Source organism: Malaya genurostris, chromosome 3, assembly GCF_030247185.1.
Source record: "Malaya genurostris strain Urasoe2022 chromosome 3, Malgen_1.1, whole genome shotgun sequence".
NCBI classification, from domain to species: domain Eukaryota; kingdom Metazoa; phylum Arthropoda; class Insecta; order Diptera; family Culicidae; genus Malaya; species Malaya genurostris.
The window spans coordinates 115983966-116011301 of record NC_080572.1 but is presented as its reverse complement, the minus strand read 5'-3'; positions in this window follow the sequence as shown (position 1 = coordinate 116011301).

Sequence of the window (27336 nt, the reverse complement as noted above, 5' to 3'; positions counted from 1 at the left end):
ATTAGTTACATCAGCAATCTTTAGTAACAATATTTTATTAACTTTGGGCCCGAAACGGAATCCTGGGTACGGGCCTGCAGAAGTGACATCCATTTGATCTTCGAACTTGATCAACGGTCCAATAGTTGCTTTCAAACGAGGTAAATCTTGTAGAAATCGTTTTAGCTATCTCCGAGAAAATTGAGCACACATATACACACAAACATTTTCCGATCTCGTCGAGTTGAGTAGAATGGTATATAACTTTATGGGTGACCGAGGCCCCGTTCGAAAGTCGTTTTTTAAGCAAATCTTTCACCTTTCTATAGATAAAGACAAGAAATACGAATTATTAAGATATAATAGATTGTGATAGTGAATAATAAAATAGCTAAACATATTTAAAACGTATGTGAATAAATATATCTCGAGAAAAGTCCTTTTCAACTATCGTGTTGCTACTATATTTCGTTGAAACACACACTTCAACCAAGTATAAGAATAATACCCGTCACTGTACAGGAGGAAAGTGCTCTAGCAACAATGAAAATGAAAGATAAACAACACTTTGTTTTTCCGCTTAGCAGACCTGAGCTTTGGACCAAACGGTGGTGTTGTTCTTTTATTTTCGACTCTATTTTCTTTGTGTGATGTTTTATTTTTCTCTTCTGAAAGGAATAGCACCAACCGTAGTATCAGCAACAGAACAACGTACTGATTCGAGATGCTAGTTTCAGAGTACCAAAGTCTGGGGAGACACGGTTTTAGGTACATATTGAGTATTTATGAGCAATCTCATGAATCTTGAAAAAACTGTCTATGATCCGTATGTTATAGGTATCTGCAAAATGATGGGTAATACAAAAGGGGCATTCAAAATTAAGATTAGTTTTCTGAGTTTTTAGATGTTATCTGTAGCTTGAGAGATTGTTCTAATCATCATCTCAATAGTCAAGTTAACACATTAAATTTGAGATTATTCTACCTAGAATGAAGGTATAACGATAAAATCTGTTCTAAAAGTTTCAATTCGATTCTTCGACTCGAAGTAATATCACAGCAAATGGGTATATATTAGTCAGAGTTTACCAGGCTTAAATTCTTCAAATTTTAAATAATTAACTAATTTGAAAGTTTTCAACAAAGCGCAAAGTTTCGTAAACCTGTGTTGGTGATTGTACTTTCAGTTACGCTACTTTTGTTAAATTATATACAGTTGAGAATTAGAATAACTCCTTATCTTGAAAGCATGACCAAAGCATAGCAAAGGAAAGAAAAGTCATTACAGAGCAATTCCAGGAATGAGTAGACGAAAAAGTGACAAAATCTGAATCGACTTTCTCCGATTTGGATGAATCTTTGCACATGGCTTCAGTATGGCAAACCATAAGTTTTGAACCGATGGAGAGGTCAATCCGACTCACGACTGATTTTTAAAAAGGGCGTACGAATTTTTGCATTTCACCAAAATTGCCTTTTTCAAATCGTTGTAACTCGGAAACCGGTAATAGTATAAAAATGGCGTTCAGGAAGAAGTTGCAGGGAATCGATTGGGTACTCTAACAAAATATACACCGAGAAAAATTTTTGATTTTTTTCTCAATAATTACTAAATAATCCAAAAAAGTTCAATTAAAAAAGCATGGTTTTGATTTTTTTTGATAATTTTTCTTTTAAAGCTGTTATTCAAACCTCCAGATTGATGGCTATCCCATCCGTGTCTTTTGAAAAATGAAGAAGTTACAGCTTAAACAATTTACAGATATATTCGAAATTTTAAGTTCTCTTTGAAAGATGATCATTTAAACAGTAGAATATTATTCTACAGATTAAAGGCAATAAACTTGTTCATGATATCCTTTCTTCTAAAAGTATCTGTTCTCGAGATACATGGATATTTAACACCATTTTTTATATTTCCATGAATTGTTTATTTGCTTGCTATATCTACAATATATCTGTAAATTGTTTTTGCTGTAACTTCTTCATTTTTTCAAAAGGCACGGGTGGGATAACCATCAATCTGTAAGTTTTTGTAAGAGCTTTAAAATAAAAATTATCAAAAAAAAATCAAATCCGGATTTTTTTTAATTTAATTTTTTTGGTTCATTTTGAAATTATTGAGAAAAAAATCAAATTTTTTTCAGTGTATATATTTTTTAGAGTGTCCTATTGATTCCCTACAACTTGTTCTTGGACGCCATTTTTGTACGATGAACGGTTTCCGAATTACAACGAGACCCGTAAACTGTTTTAGCTGTATTTTCTTCATTTTTCAAAAGGCACAGATGGGATAGCCATCAATCTGCAGGTTTTAATAACAGCTTTAAAATAAAAATTATAAAAAAAAAAAATAAAAACCATACACTTTTTTAATTTAACTTTTTCGGATTATTTTGTAATTATGGAGAAAAAAAATCAAAAAATTTTTCCAGTGTATATTTATTTTAGAGTGCCCAATCGATTCCCTACAACTTCTTCCTGAACTCCATTTTTGTACTATTAACGATTTGAAAAAGGCAATTTTTGTGAAATGCAAAAATACATACGCCCTTTTTAAAAATCAGTCGTGAGCCGGATGGACCTCTCCATCGGTTCAAACTTATGGTTTGCCATACTGAAGCTATGTGCAAAGTTTATCCAAATCGGAGAAGGTCGACTCAGAAGTATTCCCTCTCTCTTCTTTGATCCCGAAAATGGTAGTCAGATCAAATTTACCAATTCTATAAAGGATTGCAAGCTCTTTAATTTGATTTTATTGCCGTTTTTCATTGAAAAACACTGGTGGCGTGGATTGCTCTGATTTTGCCCTTTAGAGCAGAAATGGGAATAAAACACCGTTAAAAAATTGTACTTCTGCTTGAAAGTGCAAATCCAGAGCAATTTTCACCACCAGTGTTTTTCAATGAAAAACGGCATAAGTTTAAGGAAATCGAATCATTCTTCGTGGAGAAAAGTGAGTTAGTTCCATTTGGGAGTGTTTGACCACTTCCGGTACCTCCGAACCGATAAATCCGAAGTTTGTGTGGCCTATAAAAAGGATATTCAATCACTGTGACAACCGACTTTTGAACCGAGGCCCGGAGGGAATCAGTGCGTCGAGATCGTAAAATGTCTGTGTGTGAGTAACAAAAATATGCACTTGATTTTCTCATGGATGGCTGAGTCGATTTTCACAAACAAATTCACAAATGTAAGGTCTTATGATCCCATAGAGCGCTATTGAATTATACCCGGATCCGACTTCCGGTTCCGAAACTAAAAAGCAAAGTTTATATAAATATATATTTTTTATTCAAGCTTCAAAAAAAAATTCTTGAGAAAATCGTCTAATGATATACGAAAATATAAGTAATATAAGAAAGGCATCATTACACCACTAGGTGGATTAAACAGAATTTTACAATTGAAAAGAATGTTCAGGTTTTTGAGGACTTAGGAACTTTCTCAAATTCTGACCGTCATTTCAAAATCAAATGAAAAATTATTAATTTAATAAAGTATTTTCAATATGTTTTTGTTACTGGCGCGCTCTTTGTTGAAGCATAGCATTACTCGTGTTGAAAATCAAAAATATGATTGATAAACGTGTTTGTACTATTCTAAGGGAAATTAAACATTTTGCTATAACTTGATGAGATAAAAATATCATAATCATTTATAATTTTGAGAGCATCCTATTATGCTCTGTTGATCGGCTACCGACACTTGAGAATGTACCTTTGCAGTCAATACAATTTGAAGTATCATCAACCAGTTCAAAGTGGGTATCAGTTACCAAAAAGATGTAGGTCTTGGTATAAAATCTTTACAGTGCAGTAGTTTAATAGATTATGATGTAATAGCCCTTACATATTTACTACGCATAAAAATAAACGAATTCGCTGCTATAAGTCGTGAAATTTGTCAACGCCCGATTACGTATATGTACTGTAATTATCCCCATGCCAGGATCTAAAATCACACATCATTTTTACAAACCCTGCAGGTCAAATCAACATTCCCTTCATCAAGGGTCGCCACAATCTGACAAAAGGCCAGCGGTAATAATGTGACCACATGACCAATTGGGGCCCTGTCAAAAGGAGGTCATAAGTGAAAGGAAGGTCTTTATGAATTTGCTGTTGTTTTCACTGCGTGTGAATAAGTTCCTTTTTGAATAAATGTCCGAGCAAAAAAAAACCCAAAGAAATAAAACAGATTAACAGCAACACGCCCTGGTCAGATGGACAGTCAGTGCAAGGAAAATTTGTGAACCTGACCGAACCTCGAGAGGGATGCTCGCCTTGCCATGTCTCGGTCCTAAAGTCTAGGGAAACTCGGGCAAATTAATTCCAGCTCTTGTGTTTCAGTTCGGAGCAAGAAAGAAGTAAAGAAAAGACAGGCTTATCAAACAAATCGCTTAATTGATTGATACTCGATTGACCTTTTACCGGGCAAGTTGTTAACTTAATTTACAACGTGCTTGACATGAAAGGTGCGACAACCGCGAGACGTTGATCGCATACCGAAAGTCCACGAAAAAAGCTACGAGCTCTCAGCTCTCTTCGCATTACTTTTGCGTTGGTTGTATCCTATGCTGCCAGTAGTACAGCCTCTCTTATCCTCCGGCTCGGATCCTTTATATGTTTCTCTTATGTAGCATTACGAGCATTGGACTGAACGAAGAAATGATTAAATCGAACTGAACTCGACTGCGTTCCTCCCGCGACCGACCCACTCTACGAGAGCCAAAAATATGAAGACAAAAAAACGTGCTCCGCGACTGAAAATACATTAAGCTTCATAATTTAAACGCAATATTTACTCAGGTCTTATCATTATTTTGCCATTTTTATTTAATAAAAAGCACTTACTTTCGTATTAAAAACTAACAAAGGAGCATAAAAGCGACATGAACTGTCGAGCATAAATTACGCAGGAATCAATTCGCGTCTTGAGCTTGCGCTGTAGATCGTGATCGAGATGATGGGGTACAATGAAGAATGGCGCTACCCAACAATGTACAACATAATTTAGGATGAATGAAGTTATTGTAGATTTGATTTGCATGGAGGACGGTTTTGAATATTTTACCCAATTGTCCGATTGTTTGTGTTAAGATGTACAAGTCGTGGTTTTTTTTTAACAATGAGAAATTTTCCAAAAGAAAGTATCGGTTTTGGGCTCTTAAATTATTTGTATTATTAACTCGTGGTAACAGTAATCCATTAGTTATTGGATCTATTATTCGATGGAAAACTTTCATATTTCTTAGTTTCGTAGTTAAATATGAACCGCTAATTAAACAAATAACATGAGATAATGACACTTTTTTCAAATTTCGATTTCATTTGGCAGTGTATTCCTTTTGAAGGGCAATACAATTGCTTTAAATGATTCAGTATCTGCAGAAATCTAATTATTTGATGCAACTTAAAACAAACTGGCGGTATACTGACTGCCAACATAAGCAGTCTAACATAATGCACTGATGAGCCGAAGGCGAAACGCTTAATATGACATTAGTCATGTGCGTTTAGGATAAACCGGTACCCCTGAATGATCATAACTTAATGTCTCAGATGAAAACAAATTTCCGGATTGCTGTCTGATAGTTTTAATCAGTATTCTAATTGTGGTAAAGATTTTCTCTAATTGCACATAACTATTTTGAAATATTTACTTTTCATGCTCGACTTATCAGTGCGTTAGCGGTTCAAGTTGAATTACTAGCGCTACTTTTCGATCCAATGCCGTATGTATACTGAGAACAAATTAATGTCTCCGTGAACATTTACCGGAACCCTTGACTTCTGCTAGTAAAAATGGACATTGAACGAAATTGAAAACATTCGTGGTGATTGCAAGCGAGTGTTGTTGTTGATATCTTGTAGCTGAGGAAATGAGGGATGAGGTGAGTTCGATAGGCGTTGAACTGACTGTTTCATATCGAGCGCTATAAAAGGGCTGATAGATATTTCGTATTGTCAGAGATGAAAGATAACGGTTTGTTGACATTCGTACGGATAAGGTTTTGACATTTGATTAAACTTCTTCTACGCTCAATTCTAGCACTAACATAATTAATAATATTATCTTTAGTTAGTTTGTATTATTTTCCGTATCTTGTATTTGCGGGTCGGCAGATGCTACTAACTGAGTAACAGAATTCAAAATGATGACCTCCGCTTTACGGATATTTCTTAAAACCCCTTACTTACCCCTATTCCACAATCCAAGATGGCGACTCCCGGTTTATTTACATTCTTTGAAACCATCTAAAAATGTTGGCAGCAGCCTTCCAGATTTTAATTAAGCTTTCTGTACATGAAGACTTTGTTCCAAAAAGCCACTTTGCATACTTTGTTTTTTTTTCCAAAAATGATCTAGACTGTCTTTTGAAAAGGGTCAAACATTTGTATCATTTTTTTTCAAATGGCTATAGTCTAAAATCGATAAATCCTACAACAAAATGTTAGGAGTGATTTTCACAAAATTAGTCGTTTCTAAAGAAGCCGATGAAGAATTGTTTCAATATTTTTATTCAAAAATTTGCCTAATTTTGTGAAAATCATGAAAATTTGTGATTTGTGAAAAATGTTTGACCCTTTTCAAAAGACAGTCTAGATAATTTTTGGAAAATCAAAGTATGCAAAGTGACTTTTTGTTTCAAAGATGTACATGAAGATACAGAAAGTTCCATTAAAATCTACCAACTCTGAATACGATTTAGCGCAAAATTCGTCAATATGAGTGTTTCCGGAGAAGATTTGATAAGAATATGTTATAGATTTATATTTGAAGTCGTTCCGAAATCCAAGATGACGACATCTGGTTAATTGATAATTCTGGAAAACTGTTCGAGGTCGTGTTTAAATTTGAGATAACTTATTCCGGTTTATTGATATTCTTTTAAAATCACTACAATATGAGTATATTTGGAACAAGTTTTACATGTACATGGTGGAAAACGATATATCAGAAAATTTGGAAATCCAATATGGTGACTTCTGGTTAATGTGTATTCTTCGATAACTGTTACTGTACAGGTATTTTCGGCAAGGATAGCTTTTATCGTATCAAAGAACGCTCACTGGCAACTCTTCACACGATTGAATCAGTGCCATCAAAGAGAGACGGATATCATCGCAACAACAAAGCCCGGCATGGCTCATTTATCATAGAATAGACACCAGTGCGAGAGCGATTTCCTCTCGATAACATTTCTGAGAATCAAAGCTGCTGCGGGGATCCTCTCTGAAGCAACAAACGGTCGCTTATTCTCGTTTCTCGATCCGATTCTGTATGGGCAGATGATAATTGCGATAGAATCATTTTACTATTGCCGCTTATTCTAACTATGTGCATATAACCTTTGTATAAGGGTTTTGAAATATTGCAACCTAGTATGAGAATCATCAAGTTGAATCATCGATTCGATTTTCTGCTATAATTGTCAACTTGCGATTCTCTCTTGGGAAATTCCACACAGCAACGATCATTATCAGACTGTAATTTTTTTAAGGGCGTGAAATACTCAGAGTATGAAGAGTTGTATACAATATAGCAATATAGCAGCTTCTGTCAAATTTTCGGCAATCACCAACACTGATTTTAGGAACGGGTTTGATTAGTAGATGATGATGTCCAAGATGGCGATATGCAACTAAGTGTTATACCTTGAAAATCCTTATTATATGTCAGGGGTAAGCCTAGCTTTGTGTTAGGAACATGACCGTTTTGATTATGTTTATGATTCGTCTTTTTTTTTCGTATAGATATTGCGTTTCGGTGCAAAACAAAAAAAAGTTCCGCAAATAGCAAAAATTTTACGTGTGCTTAGCGGTTTTTGTTGATCTGCTAGGTACACTGTTGTGCATCTGTTATGCACTGATGTGTCAAAGACGGAACGTAAACATAATTACTTATATGATTTATTTGGGCTGGCATTAGAAGTATGCATGTCCGAAAATGACATTAGAAGACTAAAACATATGAGTGTTTTTGAGGCGGTTTCAATCAATAGAACAAAAAATACAATGTTTCGTTGCGTACTTGTCAAATCCTTTACGAAAATATGCATATTGCAAGGGTGAACATCGCGTGCACGAAATTTCAAGCACACTAAACCAATAAATCGTTTGTCACGGAACCTGTAGGGAATCAATATTGTACGATTTACAAAATACTGAAAGTTTTTCACTTCTATCGTGAATTTCTGTGATTTAACAATCACATAAATCATAATAAGATCACTTGAATCATATTAAGAGTGCTAGACATTCTGCGAGCACGGAGTTCGGTGTTTATTTGGGAAGATTTGGGGTTTCAATGTATATCGAGAAACCCGAAGTCGTCAATCTATGGTTTTGAAATGATCGTTTTTCGGTATCTTCTCATCAAATCAGTTCCGTAAATACTCATGTGTAAGAATTTCAAATAAAATTAAAACGACCTCAAACCTCGATTTCCTGCATAAACACCCGTATTGTAAGGGTTTTCAAGAAATATTTATAAACCGGAACTCGCCATCTTGAGTTTCGGAATAAGCTGAAACCTCGTTTTCTGACACCTAATAATCAAATACGTTCCGGAAAAGCTCATATGATGTTTTCACGGAGCATCGTTTTTCAGTTTCAACAAGAACATGTACATGAAATTCATTGAAATAAAAAAAATCATATTTAATCCACCTAATGGTGTAATGATGCTTTTCTCATATTACCAAACTTGAATAAAATCAAAAACTTTCTTTTGTATAAACTACCATAATCTTTTCAATTTTTGAACAGTTATGCCAAGTTAATTTAGATTTAAGTGTGGCAACTCTGCACGCTATACAAAATTTAACTAATCATGTTATGTGCTCCTTCTATTGTATCAGCACGTACCGATGCGTATCGATGCGTATCGATGCGTACCGATTTTGCTTCATTTTGAATGACAGTTTGAAAGTTTTGATACTCATTGTCATATAATTTCGGACCCGGAAGTCGGATCGGGATAAAATTCAATAGCGATATATGGAACTATAAGACCTTTCATTCGAATCTGAGTTTGTGAAAATCGGTTTAGCCATCTCTGAGAAAATCAATTTGAGTGACATGTATGATTGTATAGCCTTTCTATATGACATGAGAAAGTTAAAACTGATTGCGAGAGCGGCGACTTGGATCACAAAGTACGTCCGTTAATCGACTGAACCACAGAAGCATTCAGTTGCACTTGCTAGCCGAATGGAAATTACAGTAGAAACCAATAAAAAAAAAATAAAAAAAAAACAAGATATAAATATAGCAATTGCACATATTAGCGTATCAAAAAACTCCTTCTTTTTGCCTTTCTCATATAGAAAGGCTATGCAATCACTGTGAAAACCGACTTTTTAACCGAGGCCCGGAGGGAAAAATGTTATATACCATTCGACTCAGCTCGACGAACTGAGCAAATGTCTGTGGGTGTGTTTATGTGTGTGTATGCAAAAAAATATGCACTTTCTTTTCTCGGAAATGGCTGAACCGATTTTCACAAACTAAGATTCAAATGAAAGGTCTCATGGTCCCATAGCCTGCTATTGATTTTCATTCCGATCCGACTTGCACTCACTTTTTTCAGAGATGGCTTAACCGATTTTCACAAACTTAGATTTAAACAAAAGGACTAACAATCCCCTTCTATTGAATTCTGTTTGGATCCGACTTCCGGTTCCGGAGTTGCATGGTAATATGTGAAAATTAGTGAAAAAGTGTGCACTCATTTTTCTCTTAAACGGCTCAACCGGTTTTTATAAACTAAAATTCAAATGAAAGGTCTTATAGTTTCCTAAAATCTTGTACAACATTTCATCCGGATCCGACTTCCGGTTCCAGAACTGAAGCGTGATAAGTGGAAAACTACCAATTTTATTAGTAGCTTTTCATAAACGATGGTCAAAAACAGGTACCAATCCCATAAAAATGTCTGATAAATTCTTCTAGTTTGCAGAGCATGTTAGTTTGTGAGCATAAAAGCTTAACTCGGCACTACTGGTCCCCCCTTTTCCTGTTCTGGAAGCACCGAAAGTGGTGAAGAAAAACTCCAAAAATAGAACTCACTTCGTTTTCCCTGCGATGCTTGAACCGATTTTCACATATCTTGATTTGAATTAAAGCTCATATTATCTTTAAAAATACTGTGAAATTTCATCCGGATCCGACTTCCGGTTCCGCAGTTACAGGGCAATGAGTGTCAAAGTTTTCAAATCGCCATATATAAAGACAACACATCACCGAAAGAAGAAGAAAACACAAAACAAACGATGCGTGCTTTGTTCTATTTCGTACACGCTATGAATGAATCGAAACGGTTACGGATTTCTGCTAATGGTGTGTGATGTTGGTAAAAGGCGGTGCTGCGGTCGATGAAAGTTTTAGCTATTCTATGATAAGTGCGATTGAAAGAATGAACGAATGTCATTGAATTCAAATTTATTTGAAAAAATATGCAATTTTCACAGCAAATAGTGTAGTAATACCGTGCCGGTGGTGTAATGTCAAAAATAATAATAATAAAAGTAATAATCCTACTACATGTTTTATGCTGCTGATTCATGCTGTTTAGTTTGACTTACATATGCAGAAGTAACAGAAACGCAGGTTCGCTTCGTTTGACAGATTTTGTCTAATTGGTTTAATCGAAATAAAGCATGAGATAGTAAGTTTAGGTTTAACTAGGTTTAAAACTGTTCCAATTTGTAGGTCATATTTGTTGCTCGCAAACAAACCAACTTCGGCTATTTCGGTCATCTGAATCCGGTTTTGAAAGAATTGGAAATGGTGATTAAAACTGCAAAAGGGTCTCACTCACTTTCCTTCAAGATGGCCACATCGATTTTCACAAACTTATAGGTTCAAAGGAATTCCTAAATTTGTTGTACATACTACTACCGGTCCCGGAACTACAGGATAAACAGGATTTGTAGAGTTCGTTAGATTAAGTCCGAACAAACTTTCTTATTTCTATTCAATGAAAAGCTGTTTTTGCGAATTTTAATAATAGTAGTATTTATGATAAATGAGTAATATGAGAAAGGCATCATTACACCACTAGGTGGATCAAAACAGGTTTTTCGAAGTAGGTTCGTAAAAAAAGTTTACGTTGTTTGTAATTTACTTCGTTAAAAAGGATTACGGAATTTATAATTTGGTTCGCAAAAAAAGGTCCAAAAAAAGGCTTCGCAAATAAAGATTTGGGTGTACTAGGAACATACTCAAACCAAACAGATGCAGAAAAACAAATACGAGAATCTATGTTTTAAGAAGGAAGTCTGGCTTATTTATTTTATTTTTCAAGTCGTATTGAGCTTACTTTTACTTTTATCAGCACCCAAAAAAGTTACAAGCTGGATAAAGATTGGAGAATGAAGTAGCAGAAATGAAGTGCATCTCTGAAAACAACTACATTAATTGAACTACGTAGTGGCCTTAAAAGATAAACATGTGTACATTCCATAAGTTTATAATAAGAAACAGAGCAATCTAATAGTAAACACGTGATAAAGTTTTGATAGATATAGTTATCTAATACCAGCCTGCATGACAAAGCTTGCGAAAAAAAAATGAATATTAAATACAATACAATGTGTTGTTTGTTCGTTAAGTTCGGTAGAGCATTAAAAACAGTGAACTCTTTGGCCTTTTGCCCCTTATAAAACACTTGTATCATGGGTTCTCCCTCGAGCATTCTGTTTTCCATTTATGTCTTATTAAAATGCCTGTAATTATTATTATCAGACGCTCTGGTTTTAATATTACTATTTACGTCCATAGTCGCAACTACCATCCGGGAGTATTTTTCGGCAAAAGCCGATAGCGCTCCTACAATTTAATGTAGATTTTGCAGGTCGCAACTTTCAACAAAATTATAATCATTACCACTGGTTGTATTCCCTACCATAAATCGTTCGGGCTGTTGGAAGACGGCGACAGTTAATTTTGGAGTATCAAAAAACCGTTTTGGATGGTTCGAATTCAGACTCACTTTATACTTTACGGAACAATCATCCGCTCCACAGCTTTCAGCTGTACGTAGCAAGCATTGATGATTTTCAATAAAACGAAACTACCTCTGGTGAGCAATTTCAACTTCAAGCGATGAAGTAAGAAGTGGTTTGATCGAAGGGCTCAAAGGGCTGCGTAAGATAAAGGTGACCTTAATGATGTTGAGGCTGTTTCATAAACAACACTTAGCCTTTTCCCTAGGGATGGTGGATCGGTATGCGGTTTTGTACGAATCTGTATTAAAGTAAACATCAGTTTTGGTGCGGAAAAATTAGCACTTGCTTCGTTATTAATAATTCAGTTAACACAAGCTTTTTCATAAGACAATAATGCTCACGTAACACATTTGAAGTGGAATAATGAGCGGTTTTGAATATACAAATTAGTTTGCACTGAGTATAATATTGCATTAATAATACCAACTTGATGAGCTCTACCCAAGTAGCATGTTAGGTTGCTGTCCTGTATTTTTCTACTGAACATACTTTCAAGTTCATCCGTTATTACGAACATTTATTAACAACGATTGTGCAACTGATACAAAAACTCATGCGTCGATCCCATCACAAAGACAGTAATAAAATCAGCGAAAAAACAATTGTGAAACTCGTGCAATCTACTACGTAATGTAAAAAAGAAATGGAATGACGTTTACATAAACATGCAAACTAATGAATAAGTTTCACATTTGATTTTCAATACAACGGCTCTTAACACAAACATGACTCTTATTAAATACTCTATTCATGAAAAATTATAATGCAACATATTGTAGAATTGATCTATTGGGTTTTTGTAAATGAAAAATCGACAACGAACAGCATTTTTATGGTGAAACATGTTTTCGTACGCCCGAAATTTTCAAGCGCTTTTGAATTAATGTGTTCTGATGATTTTAAATCAATTTCTGTGAAAATAACAGTCTATTATTTTTAATGAGAATCATCGAAATGTTGTTTAAAATACAATTCAAACATTCTTTAAAATTCTCAGACGATTTTGATCAAATTAATGTGTAATTAAACCTGAAAAATCTTTTTTCTTGAATATTTTTCAATATGACATCGATGGTAACAGTGAGATGAATAGAAAATGGTTCACCCAACGTAATGACATATATTATCTAAATAACAGGAAACATTACCATGTTAATATTTCGGAAAGAAATGCTCCACGTTTTGTTTTTTTTATCAGTTTCAATCTTCTAGTTGAATTAAACAACAATACAGTAGTTCATCTTAGCGGGCCCGACTTTTGTGATACGCACTGTAGGTATTATTTTGGTAAGTCCGTGTGCTGGAGTTGCAAAAACAAGTTGCACAAGCGGTAATGTATAACTTTGGGAGTAACTATTATGAAATTAACTTTTCATTCAATATCTTTAAAAAGTGAAGTCAGGTCTGCTTTTTTCGCGAGATGAAAACCGAATACAAATTATCTGATTGATTTTTGTTTTCATTGCGTATATAACACTGTATTCCTGCAACTTTTATGATAATAAACTCATGTATGCAAGTTTTGCGTTCAATTCAAACAGATAAATCTTGCACTTTTTTGCAAGTTTTGAATTTTATATCAATGTTCTTCTAAAACTGAAGAAAACTGCACACACTGATCTAAAAATTCATGAGGCAGCAAAAACAATGCGGACTCTGCAGAAATATATTTTTTACAGCAACGTTATCAATTCGGCTTAGCCTTTTTTGCCTTGCGGAGAGCATCAATCATTTCACTAATTCTTCTTCCACAAGAGATTTATAGCGATTCCGACGTATATTGTTTCCGGTACAATTATGACAGCCGTTTGGAAAGTTTTTGATAAGTTGCACAACTGTTATAGTTACTCCCGTTTTACATGACGATGTGATATTTTTTTAGAGCCTCTAGTGAAACATTAACAAGTTGGTGATTTATTGCACAATTGTTTTAGATGTACTTAAAGTTGTTCTATAGTGATTTTTTTCGGTAGTATTGTGAAACTTAACAGTGATAAGTTGCACAACCAATTTTAATATATATTTCTAAGCATATCTAACATAAATAACATTTCTAAATCAATTGTAAAACATCTTGAAAATTCAATAAGTTACAGTTGCTACTTGGGTACTTATATAAACATTATATTTTCATTAGATTTTATTTATTTCAATTTTCTTATATCACGACCATTTAAGAAGAAATATACTGCAAAATTGACCTTTGTGGAACAGCGTTTTAAAACTTTACCGTTCAATTATTTTATTAAGTTCGCTTTTGGGCTTTTATAATATTTTACAATTGAAATGATGTAGTTCGCAATCAAAAACAAAACTAACAAAAGACATTGGTGGTCGTCCAAAGGTGAGGTAACTAAGTGCTCCAAGTTCTCATGCCTCCCTATTTGTTTATTTTTTCAAATAGCGATTCGTTAACAATGCTATCATTTATTTCATTTGTTCATATATTACAGTAGAAATTGTGTTGTGTTGTAAGGGAGCACGTATCCACAGGAGGATGCCAATCGGACACCCACATTTCCCTAATAAACGTACTCACAATACTAAAACAATTAGAGCGAGAGCACCAGGACATCAGGGCATTTGAGGAACTTATGGAATGGTGCATATGGTACTGTAATGAATGATGTTATCGTATATTATATTATGTTATATTATATTATATTATATTATATTATATTATATTATATTATATTATATTATATTATATTATATTATATTATATTATATTATATTATATTATATTATATTATATTATATTATATTATATTATATTATAGTAAGTTATATTACAGTATGCGTCAGGAATCCTACCTTAGTTTAAAAAAAATTGTTCTAGTGGTCAGTTATTGTTTACAAACAGATTGGCATATTTGAATTTGTTTTTATTAAGGAAGATTTATTGAAAAATGTGCGACAAGGATGACATTCTTAGATCACGCCCAGAAGTCAGTTTCATAGCTCTTGTAAAATGTTTAAGGGCTACTGTATTTCATGTCAAGACGTCAGTTGGACTCCCAACAGTACCAAGAAAATCTGGAAGTGGTCGGAAGCGGAAGTGATCTGCGAGAACTCCCGGGTTGATACAATCAATTAAGATGAAAGTAACTCATAATCCCGTTCGGAGCAGGAGAAAAATGGCAAAGAAAGCTAATGTATCAGAAGCAACGGTAAGAAGAGTTGGGATATATAATTAAAAGGAAAACCATGAGCTGGAGTTAAAAGACATTTGATTACTGATAGAATTAAAGCAGCTAGAGTTTCGGACCAAGCATCCAGAAGTGGTGATGGTGTTTGGATTGGTTGCTTCCGATGGCCAAAAATAAAATAAACTTGTACTTAGAAATTCTTAAGAATCATGTTACGGCAAGGATGCAAATATTGTGTTCCATTTGCCTCCTGCCTTGTGATGAATGAAAGAGAAGTAAATATTGTGGAAAACGTGGTGAAAAGGGGATGTGGGAACGAAATGTCTGAAACGGCAAAGATCTAATTAGTTGCCATCGAGATGGTGAAAAGACAGGGAAGGGGGAACGAAAAAGTTATTGACAAAAAAAAAGATCTTGTTAGTTCCAATGAAGATGGTGGACAGGGACGGGGATCGTGAAAATCGGGCGGATGTTCAGAACAAATTGGCTCAAATGGCACGTTCCCCTTGATATTTGGAGATTTGTGCCTTTTTCTTTGTGAAATTTTTTCGGAGTGGTGCGAGATTAATCGAATGACATTAAATATCAGTAAATGCTCGATCATCACGTTCACACGGAAAAGAACACCTATACGTTTCGACTATTGTCTCCGAGGATCTACGATAGATAGAGTCACATGTGCCAAGGACCTTGGGGTTTTTCTTGACGAACAACTGAACTACAAGCAACATATCTCGTACATTGTTGCAAAAGCTTCACGTTGCCTGGGATTTGTAATGAGAACTGCTAAGCACTTCACAGATATCTACTGTTTGAAGTCTCTCTACTGCTCGCTTGTACGTTCAACGCTCGAATATTGTTCGGCGGTATGGAACCCGCTTTACCATAATGGGAATATCAGAATGGAATCAATACAGCGCAGATTTGTTCGTTTCGCTCTTCGCCAGTTACCATGGAATAATCCTCATCAGTTGCCGAGTTATGAAAGCCGCGGACTGCTTATCGGACTCGATACACTGAAGGTGCGACATGATCTGTCCCGTGCATTGCTAATCGCCGACGTTTTGTTGAACAATGTCGATTGTTCAGCACTTCTTTGTCAAATAAACATAAATGTTCGCGCACGAGCTCTTCGCAACAACAACCTCCTCAGAATGCCTTTACGCCGCACTAATTATGGAATCAATGGCGCCATCATTGGATTGCAACGTTCTTTCAATGCTGTTTCGACGGGTTTCGATTTCCATGTCCCGCGCAGTCGAATTAAAACTAGTTTTTTAAATATACTTAGAAATAATCATTAGGACCATATTTTGTCTGTTGATTATGTATATTAGTAAATAAATATTCCATTAGTAGTTGACGAAATGCCATTCGAATTTCGGCTGAGAGCAACGCTAGACAATCGTTCGTTTCTTTGCTTCTGTGGAACCCAAATTATGTGCCTGAGAGCAATCTATTTGTCTCGACTCAATTGTCTAGACGAAACAGAATCATTTTTTCGAACGAATTCCGGATACAGGAAATCATAGCAATCGGTCGATACGAATTGTGATCGAAGGCTGGTTTCCCTAGTTTTTGAAAGGCAATAGCTCTTACTTGTCTCCAGTCATGTGGGACAATATTATCCTCAAGAAGCTTATTAAATAAATTAAATAGACGTCTTTTGGCAGAGTCAGGCAAATTTTTCAACAAGTTGAATTTTATTTTGTCTAACCTCGGAGCTTTATTGTTACACGATAAGAGCACAAGTGATAACTCTACCATCAAAAACGGTGTTTCGTTTGTATTTTATGTCGCCGCGCGGAAGATCCTCTGGTCCGGAGCAGAGTCTGGGCATACTTTTTTTTTCAGCGAAATCGAATATCCAGCGGTTAGAATATTCCTCGCTTTCGTTCGTGATGTTTTTGTTGAGTATTCGTCGGGCTGTGTTCCAAAGAGTGCTCATTGATGTTTCTTTTGTTAATCTGTCAACGCGTTTTTTGCTTTCATTAAGTTCTTCATTTGCATGTCCAACGTCGCGTAATTACGATAATTATCAGGTGTTCCATTGGCTCTAAACTGTTTGAACACTGAGGTTCTTTTCGCGTTCAGTGCTGAGCACTCTTTGTCCCACCACGGATTGGGAGGACGGATGTTAGTTTTCGCGCCGAGTACACGTTCCATCTGAGCTTGAATCGCGGAGTCGAGAATCAAGCCAGCCAAAAACGTGTACTCTTCCTCCGGAGGAAGTTCTTGTGTTGTTTCTAGTTTCTCAGATATCAAATTTGCGTAGCATTTCCAATCAATATTTCGTGTGAGGTTATACGAAACATTGATGGTCTCCGATGGTCCTAATCCACAGGCGATTGGAATTACGATAGGTAGATGATCGCTACCGTGGGGATCAGGGATCACCTTCCACTTGCAATCCAACCGTAGCGATGTCGAGCAAAGGGATAAATCCAGAGCACTTGGTCTTGCTGGTGGTGCAAGAATCCGTGTCATTTCTCCCGTATTCAAGATTGTCATAGTACCGTGTGAGTTAAAGTCTCCTAAAACCAACGTCGGTGCGGGAAGGAGCTTTATGATATCACTAAGCCACCGATGCCCAAACGAGGCTCTTGGGGGAATATAAATAGAAGCAACGCAAAGGTCCTAGCCTTTGATTGTAACATGACATGCGACAACTTCAATACCTGGTATCGATGGGAGGTCCCTTCCTCCGTAGGGATCATCTCGATCCAGGCGAATAATGTTAATATCGTGGAAGTTTAAGGGTATTTCAGAAGTTAGCCAAGTTTCGCACAATGCAAATGCGTCACATTTTAGATTGTTTACTAATACTTTGAAAGGGTCAATTTTTTATGATACTTCTGCAATTCCACTGAATAACAGTGATTGTATCCGTGACCTCGGGAGGTGACTTAGCCATCGAAGGATACGATCGCTGAAAGAAGGGGCCATTTTGCAGTGAACTGTTTCAAAAATGTTTTAACTGTAGGAATGAAAGCCATTAATAGAATTTTAAGAGGTTCTGAAATATTGAAGGCAGTCATGATCCAGTCCACGATATCAGAGAACTTAACAAATCCAGTATTTGGTGATTTTTCTGATTGATTTTTAGGGACTTTCGGGGGTTTAAAAGTTTCACTCGACCGCACTAATGCAGACACAGTTGAATATGAAATGACCTTGATAACGGAATAAATCAACTCAATACACGATTGGAGAAACGCGAATTTACAACCGATCGATCAGATATTTACGGCACGAATGATTGCATTCCATATGAATCTGTTTAATCTAGCAAGTACTGTACTAACCAAAGTAAAATAGGTTTGGCAATTTAGAAGTTGACATTAATCATCTTACACTTCATTCAAAGTTTTACAAATAGGTTCCTGTACGATTGTACCTAGCTGTTGAATTCAATTTGAAAAAATATGTTTATCTTAAAGATGACCATGATTCCACTTAACATGCAACAACTTTTCGTTTTCGTCTCTACTCACTTCGAAGAACCACAAAGTAATAAATTAAACAACTGTGCGAAACAAACTGAAACGCGCGCCCCACAAGACGGTGTATGGAACGAATCTGATAGGATGCAATAAACCTGCACTGCAAACCCCTAATTAGGTAATTTATGACATTTATGATGTGTTTGATTGTTTTTCATCCAAAATTACAGGCAATAACTTCAGTTTCCTTAGTTTATAGGACGGCTCTTGTACCAAACTCACTTTAGATTCTCACTCGATTCGTGATCGACATAATTTTCACTACCATGAAAACATCTTTTTGTAAGTCAATTTCCTCAGTCGCTCGATCGTAACAAGGTTAAATAACATTGGTGTTGGAAATTGTACTTGTTTTGCATGAACTGGAAGGTTTCATATTGAAGATGTTCAACTTGATACGTTGAGAATTTAGGATGAAGCTGTTGGAAGCCAACGAGCTACATTATCAAATTAATCCACTTAGTGGTGTGATGATGCCCTTCTTGATATTTTCAAAAATATTACAAAGGGATTCTTAAAAAAAATCATTTAACCATGAAAAAACAAGAATGAAATCTGTTCCATTTTCTGAATTTTTTACTACTTTCGATACTTCTGAAACCGGGAACTATCAACTATCGAAATAGGTTAATTTGGCCAGCAACTAAATAAAAAAAAAAATTGTACAAAGTGTTGAGCCAAATTAAGAAAAAATTTACCATATTTTTGCGCATCGTCGCATTTGGAGGAATGATGTATTGTAATCTTGTGTGTGATGAAAATGATGTATTATAATCGTCACACTTCCGAAACCAGGAACTAGGACCCATTCGAATCAGTTCGTTGAGATCAGCAAACATTAGTGTGTGCATGTGTGTATGCATGTTTATGTGAGTGTGACAAATATTTCGGAATTACAGGGTGAATTTTCACAAACATAGAATTTTCACAAACATAGATTCAAATGAAAGGTCTTACAGCCCCATATCAAGTTTCTGAATTTCATTCGGTTCTTTTAGAATTTGGTGTGTTAAAAAATGAAAATAATTTCACTCACAAATTGTTCCAACTCGTAGGTCATGTTATCGCTTATAACTAAGTCATTTATTGATGGTTTAATATAATTAAACGTTGTTTTATTATTTCAATAGTACACCATTGAACAATCGATTTGAATTGACTTATGTTTTCATGATCCAAGCACAGCATGCCATAACGATGTCATCCTCTTGATTCCTCTAACACGGCCGACGGTTTTGGTCGTTACTTCACACCTCGCATTTCATTAGGTAGCACAGTTCTGCTTAGCTCAGTATACACGGAACCACCAGTGATCCCATTTCAACCAGAATATTAGTTGATTTTCTGAATTCGATTGGTTAAAATTTGGTACAACTAATCGATTGTTGTTTTAACTAAACTGTCATTTTTGTTTTTAGATTAGCAGAAACGATGGTTGAAACAACTAATTTAACTGTTTTAAAAAAATGTTGTCAATTAGTGAGGACACAAACCTTTCAATTTCAACAAATATTTTAGTTGAAATAACTGGTGTTGTTATTGAAACAAAATTCTGTTAGTTAAAAAACAAATCGGTTTTATTTGTTTTAGACATTGCAAATAGTTGAATCAACTCGAACAATGTTATTGATTTGCGAAAATAATCAAAATATACTTACTGTGGTATCCTGAATTATGTGATATCCACATTGAGTATGATTGGGTTAGCGTGTAGCAGTGGGTGACAGTGCGTAAGGACGGTGGCTTGTGTGGAGTCAGAGGCCGCGAACGAGTTTCTGGAATATAAGTGGATATCCGCGGAAAGGAGAACATCACACTTACTGATACACGTCATGATCTATTTGAAATAAGTTCGGTGTGAAATAAATATCGTTGTTGGAATATAAACAGTATTTTATATTAGGGCTGGGAAAACCACCGATCACTGCTGATTTCAAGTGATCTTAACCAAGGAATAAATTATCATTACGAAATCAGAACTGATCTGATCTCTTAGTGATTTTGATTTTTGTATGATCATGATCATGTTAAGTCGAGATCAGTAAAGATCTAAATTCTAAAAAAATACTTCTGATTCGATCGAAAATGATTGATGTAGAAAAACGTTTTTAATCATCAAAAGTGCCCGGAGGGGCGAGTAAATTAGCGAAATTATTAAATTTACCTAAAATGAGTGTTGAAAGATGATGCCTTCAAACGGTTGAACTGAGGTTATGCACTGATAATTTTAGTCAATTTATATGAACTTGGGTGCATCAACCGCTGGGAATTAGAATTTTGCGACGGCAATTCAAACGCACTATTCAATCGCAGCGCGTTCTGTGTGTTTGAAACCCTTCGCTCCTGTTACTTTTATGAATTAAATTCATGTCAAAAAGCGTTTTATTACTAATGCATGAACATCATCATCGGTATAAAACAGCAGGAAGTAAAACAGTCTGCTGGAAGTAAAGCAATGATCGAATTTGAAGCATAAAATTTTTGCGCATACCTGAAAGATTACGAGATGACCATTCATTAACATTTTCTAATATGTCACCAAATCTTTTTCATCTTAAACAAGGCTAACTTTATCACAACACCGTTGTGAGATAAACGCTTGTTATGGAATCATAGATTTCTCAAATTGAATGAACACAATTTCACCAAACGCTTTAACCATCGATGTTGTTTTCATTGACATTTTGAAGCGACGCGAACAGATTTCAACTAAAAAAGTTGTTGATTTTGCATTGCGATTATTGTTTTGCTTTCAACTGTCTTTGACAGCATTCAAAACAACATATTTTTCAACTACTTGAATATATGCAAATCAAAAACCATATTGGTTGAATCAAAAAGAAATGAGTTAAATCAACTATCGCAAAAATCAAAAACTGCGATATCGCAATTTTATGATCGAAGGGTTCTCCGTGTAGAAATGCTTTACATTATGCGTGAAAAAGTACTTCACAGTGTGAACGCTAGCTCATCAACATAAACAAAAATATATGAATATAAACTCTGTTTCATTTTTTTTGCTCAATCAATGTTAGGCTTCATACAAACCATCAATTTCCGAAATCGAAAAAAGTTTTGATGCCAAAAGTCTTAGAATTGCATGAAACGTCGAGATTTAGTGTCATCTCGAAAAAATTTTTTTTGAAAATATCGACTTCCTGGGACTTGGTAAAAATATCAAAAAGTCTCAGAAAGTCGATTTTTTCAAGAACATTTGAGATAACACTAAATCTCGACGTTTCGTGGAATTTTAAGATTTTTGGCATCAAAAAAATGTATTCCTATGGTGCTTTTTCAAGATCGAAAATTTTCAAACTTCAACCGCTGGGCAGCACCCCTTATCCATGTCCGATTTAGCTCAAATTATGCATGAGGACTTTTTCGAGATGCATACACTTCTGATCAATAGCGCTTTACGAAATTAGAGGTGATCCCAAAATATTAGCACCCTTATATACATAAGAGCGGTAAAAAACAACGGGTTTTGTCGGTTACGTCACTTATACCTTTATATCTCCGGAACCAAAAGTCACAGCCATTTGGTCTTCGAACTTGATCAATAATCCGATAATAGCTTTCAAACGAGCATAAGTTTGTTAAAGTCGGTTCAGCCATCTATGAGAAAATTGAGCGCGTAAAAATATAACGCGTTTTGTTTATATATATGTAGCATACTATTGAAAAATTGGTTTGAATCGAGCTACGTTTTCACGATCCAATCACAACATGCCATTATGATGTCGTCCGTTTGATTGCTCTCGCACGGCTGGCGGTTTCGCTCGATTCAAATTTCATTTAGAAGTAATTCTGATTCGATCGATATAGAGAAGATTTACGTCATGCAAGAAAAAGTATCACTCCCTTCAGCATCGTATAAACGTTCGCTCGAAAGGGAATCTATAAATATGTGCCAGTTTATATTTTTAACTTTAGTCGGTGGCTGCCTGCCAACGAAACAGGTCTAGTGAGTGGATGACAATACTGAGTTACATCTATTCGATCGCTGAATACTCGCTTTCGTGCTGTGTGTGGATGCCATTTTCCGTATGCTGCATACCGTGTTCGTTTGAGTATATTGAATACCGATTAGCTGTTGATTCTACGGTAACTGACAGGCCAATTTATAATTACACCGAAGTTTTTTCTTGATACGGATTTCCGAAGTTACATTTTTCATGCGAATTCTTGAAGTTCTCCGGTTTTCTTGTTTTGTCTCAGAAATGCATGAAACATCGAGACCTGATGTTATTCTGAATTTTTTTTAAGTCAACTCTGGCAATTTCGAAAATCTCAAAATTTTTCGAAGTTCAAAAGTCGATGTTTTTTTAAAAAAGCAGATCTGGATGTTTCGTGCATTTCGGCATCAAAAAAAAATTCCTTCAGTTTTGCGGTTTTTTTTTCTACGCGGACCCCAGTCGATTTTATTTCAAGAAGCTCTTTTTAAGATTCAGTTCAAAGCTGTGTTATAGAGATAATCATAGATACTTCTTCATCATTAAGTATAGTTAAACACAATGAACTGTATTCCAGGGAAAACTCTAAGCTGCTATTATTGTCCCCTAATTAAATCAATTTCTAGTCTTATGAAGCATAATATTGGCATTAACATCCGCTCGACGAGTATTCATCAGGTCGGTGTGCAGTGAGGCTCTGTATGTGAATATGCCAAATGAGTGTTCGTTTGTGTGGGTGTTCACTGCACTGCAATTTGCTATTAATATTGGTTCACCGGTGAATGATGTGGTTTCAGACAACGCTGTACTAACAGATTAGGCTCAGAATTACCGTAATTCTATACGCTTCTAACTAGGTGATTTGAACATGGATTTGTATTATTCCTCGATGAAGATAAGATTGGGTGGTCAAATGACAGATTCTCTATGTTTACTTTCGCTGCCAATTATTACGATATTCTTAGTAATTTATTTCTTTAATTATTTGCACAAAATAATAACTTATGCTATCATATTTGAATCAGCACTGAAAAAACTATCGTAAAGTATTTCGTTATAATTGAAAGAGAAAGTAAACAAAGAGGAATTGGCATTTAAACTTAGAACGTTATCAAATGTTTATCTAGAAATAATATAAGTCCATCTTCAAATCATCTAGTTACACGGAGAACCCTTCGATCATAAAATTGCGATATCGCAGTTTTTGATTTTTGCGATAGTTGATTTAACTAATTTCTTTTTGATTCAACCAAAATGGTTTTTGATTTGCATATATTCAAGTAGTTGAAAAATATGTTGTTTTGAATGCTGTCAAATGCCGGAGACAGTTGAAAGCAAAACAATAATTGCAATGCAAAATCAACAACTTTTTTAGTTGAAATCTGTTCGCGTCGCTTCAAAATGTCAATGAAAACAACATCGATGGTTAAAGCGTTTGGTGAAATTGTGTTCATTCGATTTGAGAAATTTATGATAACAAGTGTTTATCTAACAGCGGTGTTGTGATAAAGTTAACCTTGTTTAAGTTGAAAAAGATTTGGTGACAAATTAGAAAATGTTAATGAATGATCATCTCGTAATCTTTCAGGTATGCGCAAAAATTTTATGCTTCAAATTCGATCATTATTTACTTCCTGCAGACTGTTTTACTTCCAGCTGTTTGTTACCGATGATGATGTTCATGCATTAGCAATAAAACGCTTTTTGACATGAATTTAATTTATAAAAGTAACAGGAGCGAAGGGTTTCAAACGCACAGAACGCGCTGCGATTGAAGGCGCGTTTGAATTGCCGTCGCAAAATTCCAATTCCCAGCGGTTGATACACACAAGCTCATATAAATTGACTAAAATTATCAGTGCATAACTTTAGTTCAACCGTTTGAAGGCATCATTTTAGGTAAATTTAATAATTTCGCTAATTTACTCGCCCCTCCGGGCACTTTTGCTGATTAAAAACGTTTTTCTACATCAATCATTTCCGATCGAATCAGAAGTATTTTTTTTTAGAATTTAGATCTTTACTGATCTCAAAACAAACAAACAAATAAAACCGATTTATTTTTCAACTAACAGAACTTTGTTTCAATAACAACACCAGTTATTTCAACTAAAATATTTGTTGAATTTGAAAGGTATGTGTCCTCACTAATTGACAGCATTTTTTTTTTCAAACAGTTAAATTAGTTGTTTCAACCATCGTTTCTGCTAATCGAAAAACAAAAATGACAGTTTAGTTAAAACAACAATCGATTAGTTGTACCAAATTTTAACCAATCGAATTCAGAAAATCAACTAATATTCTGGTTGAAATGTGATCGCGGGTGGTTCCGTGTAGAAGCGTTTAAAATTACGGTAATTCTGAGCCTAATCATCGATATTCAACAACCAGTAAGTTTGAAAATATTAGACTCAAACAAGCAAAGCACTATTATATGCTATTTATAAGTACTTATAATAAATTTGATTGAAGTGACCGTTGTTTGAACGAGTCAATCAGAGCACATCAACTAGCTTGATGAATAGATGTCAATGGTTACTATAGTCGATACTGTTTCTAATCTCTACATATGTGTATTTTGGAATGGGTTCGACGAGAAGGCTTCAAATTTGATGCTTTAATCCACTATTAAACCCAAATTGACGACTTCGAGGTTATTTAAAATTCTCACAATATTATTTTGTTGGTACGCGTATGGCGAATTGATGTCAAAAAGAATTGTTTTGAGTTATTTTCGTTATATCGTTCATTAAAACCAATTAGAGTAGTTTATACACCGCTTTGTAACACATGGGCTGAAAAGTCCCGGGCCTAACACATAGTTGGCGCTAGTTTTATTGCAGTCACCTTTTTTCAGTTTATACTAACCTTTAAAAGACAGCTTCATGATATTCTATTTATTAGTTTGTTATTTTCAGAACAATGGATAAAAAAATTCGTGTTTAAATTTTACACTGCTTCTTGATGGGAAAAATACCGTTCAAGCGAAGCAATGGCTTGAAAAGTGTTATGGAAAACATAAATTGACTATCTTGAGAAAGGGAATACCATTAACAGTGAATATTATATATTGTTATTGGAGTGTTCCTGATCATAATCTGTATTGAATCGAAATATACCAGCAAAATACAGTAGAAGAAAATGGATCATCATTCAGTACTGATTCCTAAGGGACAAATGCAGTTTATCAAAAAGTAGTTAGTGGTGCTAATTAGTTAGTAGTTTTTTTTAATTAGACCTATTTGCTTACAAGCTTTACGTGGCCGATTGAGTCGATTAAAAAAAATATTCTAAATACTATCTCGTAGTTACCCTTTTTCTCCGGGAGAGGAGCTTCCACTTTCATCCAACGACATATTTTCCCGATCGAATTGATTGCTGGCCTGCGGGAGAAAGTTGCAAAAAAAAACACTTTTGTATATTATTATAAACACTTCTTGAACGCACTTGACGATAATATATTAGTAGTTGAAGGTTCAAACTTCCTAAAATTAGATTTGGAATTAGATAGTGTTTCATAATTTTTTGCCTAATGGGTCTAACTGATTTTCTACAAAGTCCTTTTGAACACCATTGTTGTACAATTAACAGTTTGCGAGTTAGAAGGATTTGAAAAAAGTGATTGCAAAAAACTGCCTTCACTTTTCTAAATAGTTTTGAATAATCGCTCGTCGCTTGAATATATTTATTGTAGCAAGGGTTTGGTTAGAAATTGTACAAATCACTATTTGCAGAATGCGGTATACTCAACAACCGTACGAATTTCTGGAATTACTTATCTATTTTCATCATGAGCTATTGAACAAATCATGTTTGTAGAATGCGACTTAATGAAACACATCCGTTAAATATGATTACTGTGAATTTAAATAAAATAATTATCAGTTCGAATCGTTGGCACGTTAAATCTTTTCCAAGTTTGATATCATCACTACTGCGGTATCATTTGCTTTCAGATATTTCGCCTGATCGCTCTAGGTATGCTACCACTTTCTAATAACATACGCACCGGTTTTAATCGATCTTGAATGCATCAATTTGCCAATAGACTGCTGCTGGCAGCATTCACCTTCACATTGCCGTGAACGCAGCTGAGCACTGACTGGGATAAAGTGATTGTTATTAGCATGCCAAAGTAAAAGATAACGGATGACAGCCACCAGCGTGCCAAGTTACGCCGGGTCCACCCTTTTCCAATCTGTGCCCGGAGATAAAACTCTTCGCCTGTGGCTAGACGTCTTTTCGGTTTCATTTCAATATTTCTCTCATCATCTAACCGATCGCGACTCGGTGCTACTGGTCCAATCGGCTTGTCCTAATCTATTCGGATGGGAAAAACGGCTTAGGAAACATAGTTTCCCACGTTATAATTAGTTATAACGCGTATACTTCTTTCGTGATACAGTCTGAGTTTGTCTGACCAGGAGACTTGATTGCATGCAGAAATTTTCGCATATAACATACGATACGTAGCAGTAGACGCATGGAAAAAGTTACAGGAGATAGTGATTAAATTAAATCAATTTTATTCCCATTTCGATGATCATAATAATGATCATGCTCACGTATTACCTATAAGGATTATAAAGCCTAACTCGCAGTGGCAAGAAGTCCAGCTCGGGGAAATTTTATTAACGTTGTTTTCGCGTGTTATAGCAAAAGGTTGGCCTGGATACAGTAATGCCGATAACATAATCATAATTTACTATCATCTGGTAGTACAATCTTATGTCATT